Source organism: Mesoplodon densirostris, chromosome X (assembly GCF_025265405.1).
Source record: "Mesoplodon densirostris isolate mMesDen1 chromosome X, mMesDen1 primary haplotype, whole genome shotgun sequence".
Classification (NCBI taxonomy): Eukaryota; Metazoa; Chordata; class Mammalia; order Artiodactyla; family Ziphiidae; genus Mesoplodon; species Mesoplodon densirostris.
Window position 1 is genome coordinate 132,657,255 of NC_082681.1, and position 19,201 is coordinate 132,676,455.

General features: G+C 44.1%; 1 non-coding gene across 1 annotated transcript; it reads right to left on the reverse strand.

The window, feature by feature from the left end:
- Window positions 1–10,638: 10,638 nt before the first annotated feature.
- Window positions 10,639–10,708, reverse strand: LOC132482793 (small nucleolar RNA SNORD82). Its single transcript, XR_009530961.1, has one exon. It is a non-coding gene; the product is annotated as a small nucleolar RNA SNORD82 (small nucleolar RNA).
- Window positions 10,709–19,201: the final 8,493 nt, after the last annotated feature.

Genomic DNA, 19,201 nt, shown 5'->3' on the forward strand with positions numbered 1-19,201 from the left:
CCAGAGCGACTACCACGGCCTCACGCCCTCTTTAACCCTGCCATGCTACCAAGCGCTGTGTGCTGCTCCCAAGGATTTGAGATTCTTATTTAAGTACTGACTTGTGGGCTCTTCATGTTTTAAATTACTCTATTTACCCTTTTACAGTCCCTCACAGCGTTGTAAGGAGCACAGGGCTCAACAAGTAATTTCTGACCTCACTTCTTAGGACTCTTCCGTGTGTGCATTTATTTATTTATTTATTTATTTATTTATTTGCGGTACACGGGCCTCTCACTGCTGTGGCCTCTCCCTTTGCGGAGCACAGGCTCCGGATGCGCAGGCTCAGAGGCCACGGCTCACGGGCCCAGCTGCTCCGCGGCATGTGGGATCTTCCTGGACCGGGGCACGAACCCCTGTCCCCTGCATCGGCAGGCGGACTCCCAACCACTGCGCCACCAGGGAAGCCCCCATGTGTGCATTTAAACTTACCATCTTTAGTTTGCAGCAGGTTGACAAAAACAGAGGTAACTATAAAACACTGTAAAATTTATTTCTCCAGCTTTTATTTTCAAAATACATTTGTTTATGCCTGTCCTTTCATGCTTCTACCCTCTCAGCAGTGAAAGACGTTTCAGATACACTGAATTCCATTTTTTAAGGTGGGATCATCGTTCATCAAGAGGTGCTGATCTGGGCTTCCCTGGTGGCGCAGCGGTTAAGAATCCGCCTGCCAATGTAGGAGACACGGGTTCGAGCCCTGGTCCAGGAAGATCCCACATGCCGCGGAGCAACTAAGCCCGTGCGCCACAACTACTGAGCTCTAGGGCCTGAGAGCCACAACTGCTGAAGCCCGTGCTCCTAGAGCCCGTGCTCCACAACAAGAGAAGCCACCGCAATGAGAAGCCCACGCACCGCAATGAAGAGTAGCCCCTGCTCGCCGCAACTAGAGAAAGCCTGCACAGCAACGAAGACCCAATGCAGCCAAAAATAAAATAAATTAAATAAAAAAAAAAGAGGTGCTGATCTGACTTGATCAACATTTCACATAAGGGACACCGTTGCCTCTGTTTGTTATCAGTTTTCATTATGATTACTTCTCAATCCAAAAATCACATTAAAGATAATATTTCTCAATTAAAAAATCAAAATACACAGTTTAAAAAAATAAATTTTAAAGCAAGACTGTGTAATTTATATATACCTTAGTAGTTCTAGAGAAAAGTTTACATTTAATTTGCATATTCAGATACCTGTTAACACTGACCTGTTTACTTGGAAGGTTTTGTTGTGCACATCTGTGGACCTAGCAGTTCATATTCACTGAACTCAAAAAATAGGGGGCAGTTTGTTCTAGTCATATAGCTGCAGATGCAGCCCACGTGTGTGTGTGTGTGTGTGTGTGTGTGTGTGTGTGTGTGTGTGTGTTATTTTCCACTGAGGATATTTAGACACTTGACAAAGTAGAGAGTTCTCTATACAATATATTACTGAGTTTGACCACAGCAAATCCCCTGCCCAAGAACTCTTCTGAAGCATATTTTTCTGTCTTTCCAGGTCTTATGTCTAGTTCCCAGTTCAGTACAGGCAAAAAAAAGATGCTGATGTTAAAAAAAAATGAAACTGACACTTGCAGAAGTAATCAATAAGGCTTCTTGGCTGTGGCTCACAGTACCAGTCCCATAGCTGTACTCACAGTAACTGCAAGATGATGGTTGTTGTGGGAAAGCCCTACCTCAACACACTGCGCGATGCAAAGATGGGAGATGAAATAAAAGGTAAATCATTTGAAAATTCACCTGGTCTGACCGTGCTGGAATACAGAGTTGGAATTACTGATGGCAATGCAATTTTAACGTTCTTAAAAGCAACAAGCTTTTTTCTGGGCTGGGGAGTGGTGCATTAATTTAGCAAATGCAATAAAACCCCCTGTGTTGCATTTGAACATCTCTTGAGATCAGAGTACAGCAAAATCATTCTCAAAACTTACCCAGATTAATACTCTGCTTTATCACCATGCTAATAAGTATGACTCAGCCAGGTTATAGTATGGGATGTGGTCAGACTACAGCATGGAGTTGAAACAGTCCTTATTCACCAACAATATTTTAAATCACTCATTTGAGAAAGGAGGAAATATGGTTCTGTTCCTGGTAAGTCATTAGAATACTGTATCTGACCACTTTTCCACTGACAGATGAGGATATCTTCACTTCACTATGAGAACAAATTCAAAGAGCTTAGACAAAGAGATTGTGATACTATTTTTCTCGACAAGCCAGTACCTTCCTTATCTCCAAATGTGAGGGCCTGAGTATAACACATTCGAAACACCCTGATGTAGATGGGATGGAAGAATTTAATATATTTTAGAGGAGAGTATCATACCCAAAGGGGTTTAAAAGATGACAATTTTTTCACTTCAAGTGCAGGAACCATTTATTCAAAACAATGTTCATATAGAGAACACACGGCTTACCCAATGGAGCTGGATGAAACAAACTCTTCTCATACCACTAAGCACAGCTACATATGGATTTAGTAGTTTTTCAGTGTGCTACCCCAGGAATTTTTCTAGGGTTTATAACATAATTTATATGAGAAAATGTGTTCTGAGTTCTGAACCACCGCTTACAAAGGGATTGCTGGAACTTTTCTAATGTAATAAACACATCACCATGACAATATACAATGTTGCTTAATATTTGGGGCAGTCTTTATTTACCTTCAGTGATGATGCAACTTGCAAAACCATGTGGTATTAAAAGAGTAGGAGTCTGATTGTCTTCAATGAAACCCTTATGAAACTGGGAAGGTTTGCCTAATGTGTTTGACTCTTAAGGAGTTATTTATGGGAAATAAGAAAAATGCTTAATAGGTGCTTCCACATATGTGACAGGAATATGGCAGAGCTGGAAAATGACAGAGATGTGCATTTGTCTTGCAGGGGCCACAAAAGACTTACTTAAGTGAAAATCTAGGTCAAAATGGACTTTGGAACCCTGCTCTCCTCTGGGTATTGAAATAGAGATTATTGCTTTATATCTCAGGACCCTGCCAGGCATGGTGTGAGTATCAGGGATGGGACAGGTGACACCAGATTGGAAAACAGTTAGAAATTAAACCTGCCCAGTTGTTAAAGGTGAGCTGCTCAAAACCCCAATCCAACAAAGCCCAATCCAACAAAGGGAAGACACATCCACTGGTAAGAAGAGAGCCAGCCAGGTGTACAAGAAGAGCCAAGAGAAGTCATCCAGAAGGACGGTAGATCGGCCTCAGGTTAAAAACGCAGGCTTTGGAATAGGTCAATCTTGAGGGTACAATCAGACGCTGCCACTTCATAGGTATGCAACCTGCACCAGGTTTTTAAACTCCTGACTCTGAATTTCTTCTTACATAAAGTGGGAATAACGCTTCAAATCTGATACAGTTGTTGTAGAGTTCAAGGGCATGAGGTGTGCTAAGGGTCTGGTGCACCACAGTGACTCATATTATTGCACCAAGCAATAGGACTTGAGGGAGAGGCACTCAGGTCTCATGGGTCACTAGACCCACGCAAACCAGACGAGGAGATGTAGCAGGACGGGGGCAGGCAGGAGCACCACACAGCTCTGTAAGCTGACGGCAGTGCCTCAGAGAATTCGGCTTGGGACCCACACCAGTACCAGCACCACCACCAAGGTGGCCTCCAAGATCGCTCCAGGAAAACAAATTCAAAACCAAAGGCATGTGAGCTACACAAATGCACCTTTCAAAGAAGTCCGCTGTTCCTTCCCTTCCAATCACCCCCAAGCCCTTACCATGGAGACAGACGCTGGGAAGATGCTTACTAGGTCGCTCATCCTCAAAGCAAGGTCTGGGAGATTTCCAGCTTCTGGAAGTTTAGGGTTCCAGAAAGGACAGTGAGGTCACAGAGCATGGATCTGGTGACCAGAACCAGAAAAGGCAGGCAGCATGTCCCAAGAGAAGGGCAAACTGGAATCTGGTTACTACATCGTTTGTGCAAAACCAAGGTTACACTAGTAGATGGGGGCTTGAGGCCAGATACCACAGTGGTCCTACAGCTAGAAGGGGACTGAATTTAGAGGATTAACTGACCCAACCAAGGGACACAGAGCGATGCAAAAGAGCAGAAAACTGGCTCCACCAACAAGGTAGATACCCAAGCGTAAAGGGCACTGTCAGTGTACCAAATGTGTATGCCTTCAAGACCATTAACGCATTTGCTTCTATTTTATTTCTCAAAACTGTTGCAAGGTGTAAAATTGCCTCTGTTCTTTCTCAACGGTTGTGTTGGCATCTAAAATGACACGGTAAGGGTAAATCTCTGGTAACTGGGACAGGGATGCTTCAAAAGCTTTGGTGTTCTAACGACTAACTTAAATATCTCACGTATAAACATTTGTTGTGTTTTAACTACCAGATCTCCCAACTGAGATTTACGTGTTTCCCTCTTTCATTTTCCCTTTATTCATAGCACTCTCCCAACTCCTAACTGTAGCTGGTGTGATATCTAACCCATGATTGTAAAGGACACACACCACTTGGCCAATAAAGATGGTGATAATTGGATGGAGGCTTCCATCTGGATTCATTGCTTAATCCTTAGCCAACAGTTGCTTTCCTCCCAAAACTTTCTTTCCCCCTCAAGAAATGCAAACCACAATGTGACATCAAAAAACAGGTGAAGGCTCAGCTCTTTTCAGATCATCTGCTGCCATAGTTTCAGGTTTGCCTGCATTCTTCTTGCTCCATTCTGAGAAACAGTGGGATGTAGCTAGCTCCCTTCTAAAAGGTGAGAGTAAGCCACACCATGAGACTTCCAGAGACTTCACTCTCTTTGCCTTTTCCGTAACGTTGGACAGGAGTTGTAGCAGGACAGGGGGCAGGCAGGAGCACCACACAGCTCTGTAAGCTGACGGCAGTGCCTCAGAGAATTTGGCTTGGGACCCACACCAGTACCCACCCCAGTACCAGCACCACCACCAAGGTGGCCTCCAGGATCGCTCCAGGAAAACAAATTCAAAACCAAAGGCACGGGCTTCCCTGGTGGCGCAGTGGTTGAGAGTCCGCCTGCCGATGCAGGGGACACAGGTTCGTGCCCCGGTCCGGGAAGATCCCACATGCCGCGGAGCGGCTGGGCCCGTGAGCCACGGCTGCTGAGCCTGCGCGTCCAGAACCTGTGCTCCGCAACGGGAGAGGCCACAGCAGTGAGAGGCCCGTGTACCGCAAAAAAAAAAAACAAAAAAAAAAACCAACCAAAACGCAAAGGCATGAGAGCTACACAAATGCACCTCAAAGGAGCTGTAGCAATTAGGCACAACAGAATGTCCTCCACATACTGTTTTATCAAATGACTTCCCCAACGGTGCAGCATTCAGAGTTGTAACTACCACGTCGCCCACGGTCAGCCAACAGTGATCTACACCAGCCCTTGCAGATCATCTATCTTTTTGCTCCAAGTAATCAACATAGGAAGAGCAGGACTCAGTCCAGAGTTTTATGCTTTTAAATACGATATATCCAGAAGAGCGGTGACCACAGTCAGTAGCCACAACATGGGCAGTGCACTGCTTTGTTTTGTTAGTGGATCGAGTTGATGCTGTTTCTCTCCATACACGGTACACGGGGAAAGCGTTAATCCACTTCAGGGCAGTTCACAAAAACCGGCGACGGGAAAGAAATGGAAAGCCAACTCTTCTGCAAATATTCATCTGCACACCTACACATGCCTACATGTAGGGAATCCACACGGCTGCATATAGTGTCTCGGTTCCAGCTGGTGAACTAACTATAGATCGTTAACTAGCTATCTTCTCATCAGTCAGGGCTCAACAGCATGAAAATGCTTCCACTTTTTAATTATTCATGTTCTGAGCACCAGTTTAGCCACCACATTGGCTAATGGCTGAAACTGCTGTACCAACTTAGTGCCGGCTTCGTAGTCAAAGGGAAGGCGCCACGAGAAGTCCTAGGGGCTGAATTTACACCAGTGTAAATAAATAAACAGTGGATGAAGTCCTCCCCTCACAAGCTACACTTGAGGACCCCCAGCCATCACCCCATCACTGCTCTCAACAGGACCTGGATCCCTGCCTGAATCAGTACTTGAAATCTACAAACCATGATGCAATTATATTTTGTTTGGCTTTCACAGAAAATAAACCCCAAATCCTTCCGGCCCATTTACTTGAATGGGAAGCCTTCGTAAGATTTTCTCTGTTGGAGCAAAGCTGTTTGTTAGGTGTGCCTGGTTCACACAGACACACGACATGGGTCAACTGGTGATAATGCACCTACAGGTTGTTAACACCAAAGGATTCTCCCTGTGGCCAACGCTCTGTGTGGCTCCCAGGCTGCTAATTGTCAATCACTTACACCAGACAGGACAATGCTGTGCAACTCCACTGCTGCAAGCAAACCAATTCTTCTGAAGGAACGTGTGGGTTCAGTGACTTGTACTGAGCAATGAAGCTCAGGGGCCTGGCAACCTTTCTCTCCATGCCTCGGTGCTGCAATTCCACACGGCTGGGCCCACGTCAACTTCTGTTAACTCACTCACAATCCTCAAATACATCCAGTACTTGCCCAAAGAGGAAGACTCTTAGGGTGAGGATTCTTTGTGTGTAAGTTTAACTTTAATGTACTTCACAAATGAAAAGGAAGCTGAGTCTATTTTGTTTGTAAATCTAAAGAAGCAACAGAGAACACAAGTTGAGACACATTTCAGTGTTTAAAGGGGAGAAAATTGGAACCGTGCTATAGTGGTACTTCCACTCATTCTCCACATTTACCACTGGGGATAAAAAAAAATGCACTGCACTTTGAAAGTTCTACTAAACAATCGTCTCTAAAGTCTGGGGAAGACACAGTTACCTAGCAATAAAAGAAACTATTTTGTGGCTGGTTAACAACTGAAAAATAATCCACTCAACACTGTATCAGGTTTCACTTTACAGTTACTCTGTATCAGGGTTTCTCAACATCAGCAGTACTGATACTCTGACCCAAATAATCCTCTGTCATGAGGAAGTACCCTGTGTGCACACTGTAGGCTGTTTAGCAGCCCCCCTGGCCTCTGCTCATGATGCCATAATCACTACCCCACTCAGGTTATGACCATCAAGAATGTCTCCAGGGCTTCCCTGGCGGCGCAGTGGTTGGGAGTCCGCCTGCCGATGCAGGGGACACGGGTTCGTGCCCCGGTCCGGGAAGATCCCACATGCCGCGGAGCGGCTGGGCCCGTGAGCCATGGCCACTGAGCCTGCGCGTCCAGAGCCTGTGCTCCGCAACGGGAGAGGCCACGGCAGTGAGAGGCCCGCGTACCGCGAAAAAAAAAAAAAAAAAAAAGAAAAAAAAGAAAAAGAATGTCTCCAGACACTGCCAAGTGTTGCCTGGAGTGCAAAATCAAGACGAGTTGAGAACCGCTGGCTTACATGAATAAGTAAACAGGAATGTCAGCATTGGAAGCCTATCAGTTAGACAGTTAATTAGTTAGCCATTCATGAATTTGTTCAACATTCACTGAGCACATTTCACGTGCCAAGCGCTGTGCAAAGGATCTAAGAGGATCTAAGAGTGAACAAGACATCTCTCCTTGAAAGGCATACCGTTTACAGGGAGGGGAATGATAGACCAATGGTGGGAAACCAAGCTGCCCCTGCAGAAGGGCTGGGCTGACACCTGAGCTGTGAGGCACCTCAGGATGCGCACGGGGCCACCACGGGCTCTTAACTTGGAGATGCTGTGAGTGGCCTGAGCTGTACCCCAGGAAGTGTTGCCAGTCTCTGCTGGTACGGTGGGTTGGCAGAGAACAAGTCTGGGGCCCCAGCAGAGCTATCAGCCTGTTACTACATCCCGGGAAATGGAGAGAAGGGAAATACGTCGGCAGAAAATGCCGTGACACAATGAAGGATTATGGATGGGTGTGTGCTGGGGTGGGGCCCGCTGAGGGGAAGAAAGAATCCAGCAAGAATGGGTCTTCCTGTCCCGGTTCTGGCACGGCTAGATGGTGACCTTCGATAACCCTGGAGAAAATGGGGTCTGAATGGGGACTTCTGACGTGAAGCTGATGTCTTAGCGGTCAGCTTTCTCCAGACAAAACCCAAAAACAAAAACCCAAACAGTATTTTCAACATTTAAAAAAGTAATGTTTGAACCACTCAAATGACTTTGATATTCTAACAAAAAATGTCTCCAAGAAGTTAAGTAATTTTTTGTAAATCAAATAAATTAAACATAAGCTTATGAAGTCTCTGGTTTGCAATCATTCCAACATTTTTTTATGAGCTTGGTGAAATACTTTTATACCTTTCATCTCAAATGTATATTTTATATTGGAATTATAGAGCCAATATGTTCAGGTTTTTATTGGGCACTGTTCTCTTAAGCACTGCCCTGATTTACTCCCCAAATTAGCACAAAATGGGTCTGAATCCTATGGGTTCCTCTAATGCCTCTATGTATTTGGTGTCCAGCTTTCCCAGGTAAGGACACCATTTACCTGGGAAAGTGGGATTCTGCTAACCAGGGTAATTTACTTACCTTCCTAAGCGTCTTCCTAGGCTGTCTCCTCAGCAAGCAGGCGTGTAATGTGAGACCTGGGGCTCATTTTCTCCAAGAGTTCTTCTCAGTCCCTCATCTACTTGGAGACAGACTGCATGTTCTCCACATTTTGTGGTCTCACAACCCGCACCCCTTATCCAGGCTGCAGATTACCTAATCACCTACTCCGGTTTGAGATTACAACACCCCAATCCAGTTCCATCACCAGGATGCTCCAACTCATGTATTCAGTGTGTAATTTTATTCTCAGTTCTTTACAGACTCACTCTGTTGGAGGAACCAACATTCTTAGGATCATCGAAGTGGTCAATGATTGGATTTTGTGTCTCTCTTGATCTACTTCACAACACAAACGTGAGGCAAAAGGCAAGGCCTTCGAATAGTGAATTTCATTAGACACAGAATGCGTGTGAAGTGCTGAGTAATTGAAAATGCTACTCTCTGGAGGCTTCTGTCCATAAGCTGCTGAAATAGAATTTTCAGTTAACACATGCATGGATTGTTTAACAATATACCCGGTTGCAACCATAAGTATGAGGTTATTTAACTGTATTTTTAAATGCTATATTTCAGAAAAAAGGAACAATTCTACCTTTTAAAAAAGTTGTTTCCACATATAAGCCACTTCCCAAACATCTCATTCTGAGCAAAAATGTGACCATACACTAGTACCTTTATGAATATCACATGATTCTCAGAGGTTTCTGTCTTAGGTAACGAAGACAGACTTGCTCCCCCAAGTGAGATCACAAAGGGAAAAAGAAGAACGTACAGAGGATGGGGAAGATAATGGATTCAGTTTGGAACATGTTGAGTTTCATAAGAATTACAGTAAATCCATAAATTATTCTTTACGTCTCTAAAATATCCATTCCTTCCTTCCAGGCAAAGATAGTAAAATGAAGTCATGTGATAAATTACCCATATTCCAATGACATATGTCAAAAAAAGTGAAACTGATCACCTCCCAAATTGATCAAAATCTACACCACAGACTTTCAAAAAGTACTAGACAAGGAAAAAAACTAGTTCTTATAGAACAGAACAGGACTGACTTCTAATTAGTTGCCTATTCCCATCCCTCTGAGAACATACTTGAGAGTCAGCAAGTTCTTGAGAATTCTTAATAACACTCCTGCATTTGGAAAGCTGCAAAGAAAACACTCTGGGTGGGGGGGGGATGAAATGAAAGGAACAAGCAGGTGAGCCTGACTTCTGTGCAGGAAGGGAAGACTCCAGGGCCACATCTTGATGGGTACCAAGTGTCTTGTGTGAGAAAGAGAAAGAGAAAAGGGCATAAATCCATTCTGGAAGAAAATATAAGAGAAGCTTAAAACTCCCCCAGAAATTTATGTTAGCTCTTTGAAAAACCTTTTAAGAACACGACTTCCAATTGTTAAAAAAAGCTTAGAGGTAAGATGATAAAAGTACTGAACTGAGATAAAAAAGGAAGACTGCAGAACCAAGGGAACAAAGGCATCATGATTTACAGAATCAGTGAATAAAGGAATCATCAGAAAACAAGACAGGGTTGACCATAAACTGGATTTAAAGGAAGGCTTTAAAGGAAAGCCATCAGAGAATCACAATGAATGAGCTGAAAAGGACAGTATGATTGAAGTAAAATCTGAAAGAGAGATGACGACCATTAAGAAAGATTAAGATGATCCAATGAAAAGATTAAGGACTGCCCCCAAATAAAGTAGGATTTTGAAACACATGAATTTATGGATACATACATACTATAGTAAAAGTACTTTAAAACCTTTACGAGGGCTTCCCTGGTGGCGCAGTGGTCGAGAGTCCGCCTGCCGATGCAGGAGACACGGGTTCATGCCCCGGTCCGGGAGGATCCCACATGCCGTGGAGCGGCTGGGCCCGTGAGCCATGGCCGCTGAGCCTGCGCGTCCGGAGCCTGTGCTCCGCAACGGGAGAGGCCACAACAGTGAGAGGCCCGTGCACCGCAAAAAAAAAAAAAAAAAAAAAAAAAAAAAAAACCTTTACAAGAAGAACAAGTGTCACTTTTACAAACTGATTTCTTTGAGGAGGGAGGAGAAGAATGGGAGAATGTCAATGTACCTTTTTTTTTTCATAGCACATCAGCACACTGCAATATAACATCAGGTTTCAGTATTAAGTCTCTTGGTTGTTCATCACATGCGTGTATCTTTTTTTAAAAATCTGAAGCAAATATGGTGAAAATGATTTTAAAAATATGTGAAATCAAGGCATTTACATTGTTTTATACATTAAAATGTGAAATGGATGATTATGAAAAAAATAATTTTCTCCTGAAATAATATAAAAGGAAACACGGGAATCCAAAAAACACAAGTTTGGGGAGAGATTAGGTAAGACTTAACGGTGCTGGGATACATTCCAAAGCTTTTGCTTTAAGGATAAAAAGCCATTCAGGTGTTTAGACAGAAAAGCGAGACACCTTCACTGGAGGAGGAGAAAGTCAGGTTAGGCTCAGACTTCAAAGTCAGAAGGCAACAGCGAGGTATCTATAGTTTTCAGCGGGGAAATGTGTCACCCAATAATTTTATACTCCGAGGGTATTAAAAGAAATATAGGAGTAGCAGGCACCCTGAAGTGCCAGAGAACCACACCGTCCCTCTCTACAGCCTCCATGTCAACCAAAACCTGTGGCTGGAGAGGGCAGGACACGCACCTTCTCTGGAACAATAGCACCGTGATGTGCAGAGCACAGGACAGCCTCGGGTAACACCCTCTCAGGTGAATTCTGGGACCACACTTCGAAACAAATGTCTCCATTTCCCACCGTGTTTCCCACCCAGCAGGGGTGTTTGACAGCTCAAGCCGCAGCGGCAACAACACAAACCAGAATAAAACAGCAACAAGCAACACAACACTAAACATACGGCCCCTCCACGCAGGCTGAAGGACACGCGTTACCTCATGCCATCCTCAGAAGCCTCGGAGGGAAGCACCGTTTCACACACAGATGAGCTAACTGGGGAGAGAAACTTCCTATGTTGCTCAAGGTCACATAGAAAATCAGTGGCAAAACCTAACTTTGGATCTAGGTCTCAGTCCAAACCCATAACCACCATGAAAAACCACATGATGCTCTCAGAATTGCTGAATTTCAGACTTCAGCAAATAAGGAGAGAAAGACTTTTCAAGAGTTATTTTCAACACCTTGGAATTACACACCATACACAGGTATGGATGATCGCACAGGGCACAAGGGTAAGGTGTTGGTAAAATTCCACAGCTGAGCTGAGCCTCTCAAAAGTTGACCCTTTCTTGTTACTTAATATTCCACGTGTTCTCCTTTGTAACATTTCTCACTGTAGATAATGTACATTAGCTGCAGTTCACATTCAGTTTACCAGAAATACATTTGAAAATAAGGGAATCTTATTTTATAGGAGTCCTAAGAATGACTCAAAATGCACATGAGAAAATCTCCTCCCTTTTCACCTAACTGCCAAGATTTCGGGAGACATGTGGGTGAAAGGAAATTAAAGGCAAAAGATATTTTTCATGTTGTGTTGGAATACAGTGAAATTATCATCTCAGAATTCATATTCATTCCTATTTCCTAATATTTCCCAGGGGCCTATTATGCAATCACGAGCACGCATGTGCATGTGTACACACACACACACACACATGAAGTACCCTCCTCCCCTCCCTCCAAATGAAGGCAACAAATCAGCTTCTCTGGTAAAATATGATTAATCAATTCTGGGCTATAGAAAAAATTTTTTGTTTCCCCAGTTTAGAAATTCTTAGAGATATTAACGTACTAATGTGAATTTTGAACCTTCAAGAATGAATTACAATATGCTCTATTTCCCATACTTACATGACTTCCTCTCCAAAACACATTACTTTGTACTATATTTTCCCTCATACGGAGCAGCTGCTATGCTGTGATACTGAATCCACTTTGCTTTTATTGACCAAATAACTTCATATGTGGGAAAACAGGTACCACTTCAAGGGTTGTCAGATTTAGCAAATAGAAATACAAGATATCACATTAAATTTAAGATTCAGATACACAGCAGTTAATTGTTTAGAGTATGTGTATCTCGTGCTCCAATGAAAAAACTGTCCGTCTGAAATTCAGATTGACCTGGGTGTCCTGTGTTTCATCTGGCAGTCCTAAACACTACAGAAGAAAAAGGACACAGAGCTGTGGCATTTCCTGGGGATGATGGAAACCTAAAGCGCTTTGAGTCGGTGTTGGTAGACTCCCACATATGGACAATATTCTGAAAACGGCAACTACCTATCCTCAGCCCCAAACTTTCATGCCACTCTCTCCCTCGGGTACATGTTACTTTAAAACATCATTTTGACAAGTTTTTTTCTTTTTATTTACTCCCTCACTGAAATGTATCCTCACAGGATAAGGAAGCAACCATAAAGGGAACTTACTGGCTAACAGTAAACTCTGTAGGTAAAGTTTTTTTCACTGCAAAATCGCACCTCAGAGGGGCACGAAATAGCCGTAAAGGCCAAAGAAATTAGTCGTGGGATATTCTGAGATGTACATGATGCCGTTACACTTGAGTCATGATTAACATTTTCTCAGAGTTTTCTTTTTTTACAGCGACGAACACATCATTATTCCTCTTAAGTAACGAAAAGCTGGGAACCTTGCCAAAAGTTACCTTAACAGATGCCATTTTATCGTTTCAGTGAATTCCATCATTTTTCACATCTTGGTCATTATATTTCAGAGGCAGAATTCATGCTGAGTACGGTGGGCTGCTGCTACAAAACTAGACCCCAGAAATCAATTAACCAGATAGCTCCAGCAAGCCTGGGGACGGAGGGGGCCCCGGCCTGACTCACCTGCGGCTTGGTTTTCGGGAATCCACTGTTTCCTATGTTGTGCTTCATATTTCAACTCACCTTTTCACTCTTGCTCCAAACTGGATTACCTGTGGGGAGCCATGAAACTCTTGGTTTCCTTCTGAGAAGATGACCTCAGTGCACATATTCTGGAGTTTGGAGAAAAAAGAACTGCAGGTTCTATCTCATTAGGTACTGCTGCTTGAACTAAACCACGCTAACATTCCCAAAGAACGCCAGGAGCACAGACGGGCAGGCTTATTTTTAAGTGTTTGCTGAGGATGATAATAGTTAATATTGGTCTCATCTGACTTCCAATCACTTCAGACCCGAATCCAACTGGCCTGAATATATAATAATGCCTTCACTAATATTCATTTGTTTCTTCGACATACCCGCCAATTCACACAAGGAAACTCTCGGCTTTCCAGAGGTCAGTGCTCATCGGGCCAGATGGATTATCTGTCCTGATAGCAGGGGATTCACAGAACGTGCAAACTCAGGGCCAAACCAGCCTAGACACTAAGAGTAATGCTACTGATACTGGTCGGTGAAGAGGTAATAGCAATGGCTCAGGCAGATGCACAGAGCTGCCCACCACTGCACTTAGGACCAGGCGGAGAGGAACATCTGCTGTCGCACAAAACCCTCACGTTTGTGAGACCTGGGGGGACGGTCGCTTTTCCTCCTGAGTGTCCTTCATAACCAAGGACCATCATTCCTGTGCTAAGGCAGTGGGAGGTCATCTACGTGCGGTCACCCTGGTGGAAGTTTGCTTTTCCACTGCTTTCGACATCAAATATCAACACCGTGGGGACAGACTCGCTGGCAGACAGCAAGGGATCCTTGTGCGTGGAGGGAACGGAAGCTCTTTAAGGGGAAAAAAAAAAAAGGAAACAAACGTCCAGCTGACAAGGTTGTATGGCCTCGAAAGCTGGCTGGGTGTTCATTCGCTTACTTTATTTGTTCTGGAAATTAGTAGGATGCTTTCATTAGCTGTCCTTTCAATTTGGCTCAAGAGCCAATTTAAGAGAATCCTCATCTGAGAGGACACTCCTAAGTGTGGGACATAAGAGAGACACATGACCTGAAAAAAATCAAGAATCCTCCTTCCTTTCTCTACGATTACGGTAAAAGTGGGATGTAGAGGTGTATCGACCTGCTGCTGAAAGCAAAGAGAAGGATTTCTTCTAGAACAGGCAGTTGAAGAGAAAAATCTACCATCATCTTTAAATTAGAAAATGTCAGATGTGAGAATGGGGCAGGGGTCCTAAGGGCAGCGATTAACAAGCGCTTTATAAAACTGGCGAGGGGGGCCTCCCTGGTGGCGCAAGTGGTTGAGAGTCCGCCTGCCGATGCAGGGGATACGGGTTCGTGCCCCGGTCTGGGAGGATCCCATATGCCGCGGGGCGGCTGGGCCCGTGAGCCATGGCCGCTGGGCCTGCGCGTCCGGAGCCTGCGCGTCCGGAGCCTGTGCCCCGCAACGGGGGAGGCCACAGCAGTGAGAGGCCCGCATACCGCAAAAAAAAAAAAAAAAAAAAAAAAACTGGCGAGGAAGGAAGAGGCACTCCTTTGCCTCCGCCCACAGGACTGTGAAACGGCTACATTTGCAAAGTGGAGCTGTTGGATCCTTGAGAAGCAGGAAGAAGTTATTCACGCTAATAAACGGGCCATCTCTGAACTGTTTTTCACGATACCTTCCTGTACATCTAGAGGTTAAAAGGTTTTCTCTCCCCTCCCCCCTTTCCCTTTTATTTGTTTTTTCTCTTCTAAGTCTGAAGTCCAAAAGTTTACAGCCTGTTCTAAAACACAGTTGGTTATTTTGCATTAGTATTAATTTGGCTGTGTTGACTAAATATTCAGCAGCAAATTGGATGCTTTACATGGTTTGAAATAAAACCCATACAAGTTATGGAAATGTTGAAAACTAAAATGAGCAAGGCTGTTTTGGCCTGAACATATTGTTTCCAAATTAGATTTTATGTGTAAAAATGTAAAATTTAGTCTCTATAAAAACTGTATGAAAATATACTTCTATGAGTTATGGCTATATATATATATATATATATACCCACACACATATATATAATGGTTCTATCTATTGTGACAGCTATAAATATAAAAACAGTATATAATCAACAGTAAATTATGTATCACTCATCCTTTCTGGGAATAAATATTTTCTTTAAAAAATTATTTCAATGGGCCAATATTTGATTTATGTTTATTTTATTTCAAGTTTTTAGTTCTTCTCAGGTTTATAAATTTGGATCTTAAAAACATTTATAGTTCTGGCAAACAGTTTTATGGAGTTTATGTATATAAATACATGGATACCATTTTTAAATCCATAATCCCTGATTCTGGGATAAAAGTATGCCAGTCGTTTCAACCCAATGGTTTACTGTGACAAAAAGTACTAAAGGAAATCAGCAGGCAAGACTGCTGGGGAAATAGCTGCAGCATAAGGAACAGCCTTTACTGCATAACCTGCAGAGCAGTCTGTATCCCGTAACTTACGTTGAAGAATTCACACAATCACCAATTTCTCAACACTCATTCTCAAGATCATCCAGAAACCTAGAAACAGATCACCCCTTGGCAATCTTTTAAAATAATAATTTGGGATGCAGTATCACCAATCATTCCCTTTTGACTCTAAATCAAACGTGGTAATTGTAGATAAGCTACAATGGACATTGCACATGTAAATGCAATATTTGCCTTTTCGGCATAACCCCCAACTCTCCTAACCCAGGAGGACGAACTGCGCGCAGGGACCTGTAGCTTGAGGTCTTCCTGGTAGCGACACGGCCTGTGCCATGGGCAGAAGGCTGCTTGCATGTCCATCATCAAGTAGTCGCTCTCCACTTCTGGTCACCCTTCTCGGCCCTGCCTAGTGAAGCCTGGAGCTGGGCCCTGCAAACACTCTTCCTAACGTACATGCACGATGTCAAGCTTGTCAGTAGACAGTGCAGGAGGGACCCTGCAGGGGGAAGGGGCTTCTTCCTCTCCAGGTTCTAATGTCTCCCCTCCCTTGTTGCTCCTAGGAGCAGAATTCCAGGGGTTGGCATGGGCCACCCAGCGGTGGTCACCCTGCAGCAACTTCTGTTCCTCAGTAGCTTCAACCCGCTAACTTGGACCAGTCCTCTTCCCGGGCAAACCAAAACTTATCCACAGTGGGCTGCAACCGCACCCTCTCCAATGAGTCTGAATCCCATCCACGGGGAGGAGCTCCCTCCCAAATGTATTCCCTCCCGCCTTCAACATCCTTCCTCGGGCCCTATCGTATTCTTTAGATAGATTCTCTTCTGTCTTTTCTTCACAGTTGACCTTCATTGGTTGTCAAAATAATTGTTTACTTGTCCCTCTGCCAATTACTGGTGCGGTATTTGTCTCCTGTCTGGAGTGTGATGGGTAACTTTCCCCAAATCCCTTTCATGGCACCAGGTCAAGGTCCACCCTACAAGAAGTAAGCCTATTTTAAAAAATCTTTTCCCAAGTGGAACTCAAAAAGTATGCGCACTCCCACAAACAGTTTCCCTAAAATAAACTAGTCCCTTCAGAGTCTCCCAAACAAATCCAACAACATGGAGGCTTCTGGGGAGATGAACAATACACAGAAATTTCTTCTTTTGACCTCTTGATAGTGATATCTTCAGACTGACCTCGATGGCTGGAGCGACCTGCATCAAGGCTGCCTCCCCTTAAACACAGCTTCTCCAAACTCCTTACCACTTATCCACACTTCGTGTCTCATATTCAGCTTGTATATCTTATTTCAGCAAAACCGAAGTTAGGTTTGGAAGTGACCCTGGGCAGTTCCTGAGGGAACCTCAGTTTCTGCTGCCATGAAAGCCTTCCCTCACTTTGATTTGGATGAGTATGTTTATTTTCCATCACTGTGCTACCCTTTTCCAACAACCGTATCCCTTATTTAAATCCTTGTGCTTTCCAAAGACACAAAGAGGTATTCTGCATCGTTACGTCTCTAAGGTATTTCCATAACATAGTTTTTAAAAATGTATTCCTCAGCATTTCAGGCTAGGCTATTTTTTCCCCTGCGGAAAGGTTCCTATCTTTGAAAAATGGCACATCTCCCCCCAAATCGTAAACTACGAGCTAGCATTACGGTCCACAAAGATAAATTAGGTCTCACCATGGGGCTATCCCCTCTCCCTCCTTCCCACAAAACAAGCTTATGTTGAATGACGACTATTTCCCAGGGGCTGTGAGGGGCACAGCATTAGAACAGAAAGGTCTCTGTGCTGAGAGCGAAACCTGCCTCGTCAATAAGCAAGTCCACAAACTAATCAACCACCTGAAGGAAGCAGGTCGAGGTGGGCTTGAATGTCTCAGCAGGGCTGGATGTGCAGAGTCTTGCAGAAGTGCCAAAGGAAGTCATCAAAGGCTTTACAGAGACAGAGGCTTTTGTCCAATTGTTTTTAAGGATTGCTCGTGGAACATGAATCGTAGGAAAGCAGGAGAGAATCATGGGGCCATCTAGGAAGTTATCACTAGGTCCAGGGAAGAGATGGTGGACATCTGAACCAGATGCAGTAGAGATGACGAAAATGGACCCGCTGGGATACACTCGAGAGACCAAGCACGGGGACTTGGGGGTTGAAGGAAAGGAATTAAAGGGTGACTCAGAGATGTTTGGCTTAAGAAACTGGGCAGATCGTGGTATCATTTATTAAGATCTGGAAAACTGAGTAGATACTTTTAGACAAAATTAAATGATCAGTTTCGGATACCTCTAAGCAGAAATGTCAAAACAAAACAGAAACAAACAAAAAACCCCCAACCAGTTGGATACAGTTCTGTAGCTCGTAGGAGAACTCTATGCTAACAGGATACGTTTAGGTGCTATGAACCTGTAACTGGCATCTGACGTGAGGAGAATGGATGAGACGGCAGAAATGAAGAGAAGACCCTGGGAAGCAGAGAGGCCACGTATAAAGCTGGGAGGAAGAAGCTGTGGCTACAGAATCAATCCCTTTTACATTTAGAATGTCCCCCTCAGCTCAGTGGGGATTCCCCTCATCCTGTACCACTTCCTGGCCGTTTCTCTGCTGCAGGGGCTGCGTTTTAGATTTGCCCAGGCACTTTGAAATAACGCTGATGCCTGGGTCCCCTGCCCAGCTACTTCTCGTAATTCGTCCACCCAGGTGGTTCTAACGTTCAACTCAGGTTGAGAACCATTGCTGGTAGCTGTGGACTTAGACGATCCTGGTTAGTTAGATGGATGCAATTGCTCTCTGGCTGAAGGTATAGAAATAGCTTCGCTGTTTTCCAATATATACGTGTCATTAAAGCATCCCCTCATCTCTCCATCAAAATGTCAAGAAGTTTTATTAGGGGATGAATTTCATTTAAGTATTCCATGTTCTGATCTAGAAAGGCAACTTTTTTTCACTCAGATTTAAAAATAGTGCTAATAGTGCTAATTTGAAATGGTGGGTATGGTCCTATGTAGGTAGCTGGAGGATGCTACCAGAATCCAAGTGATGGACAGTACTCCCAACTAGAGAGGACTTAAGAAAGAGTTCCTGAGGATAATGATGCCTGAGCTACGATAAGGGTGCCTGAGCCTGAAGGACAGTGGGAGCCGTGCAGATGAAGATGGATGAGAAGGGAATCCCAGACACAGGGAAAATGCAGGGAGACGGCAAAGAGCACGGCCTAAGAGAACTGCCACCTAGTTTCAGCTGGAATGTGAGGGACACGGAGAACGGCAGGACAGGGAATGGATCACTGAACACCATGCCTGCGTGGCAGCCAGCCTGCACTTTATTCTTCAGGTGATGGAACCACTACA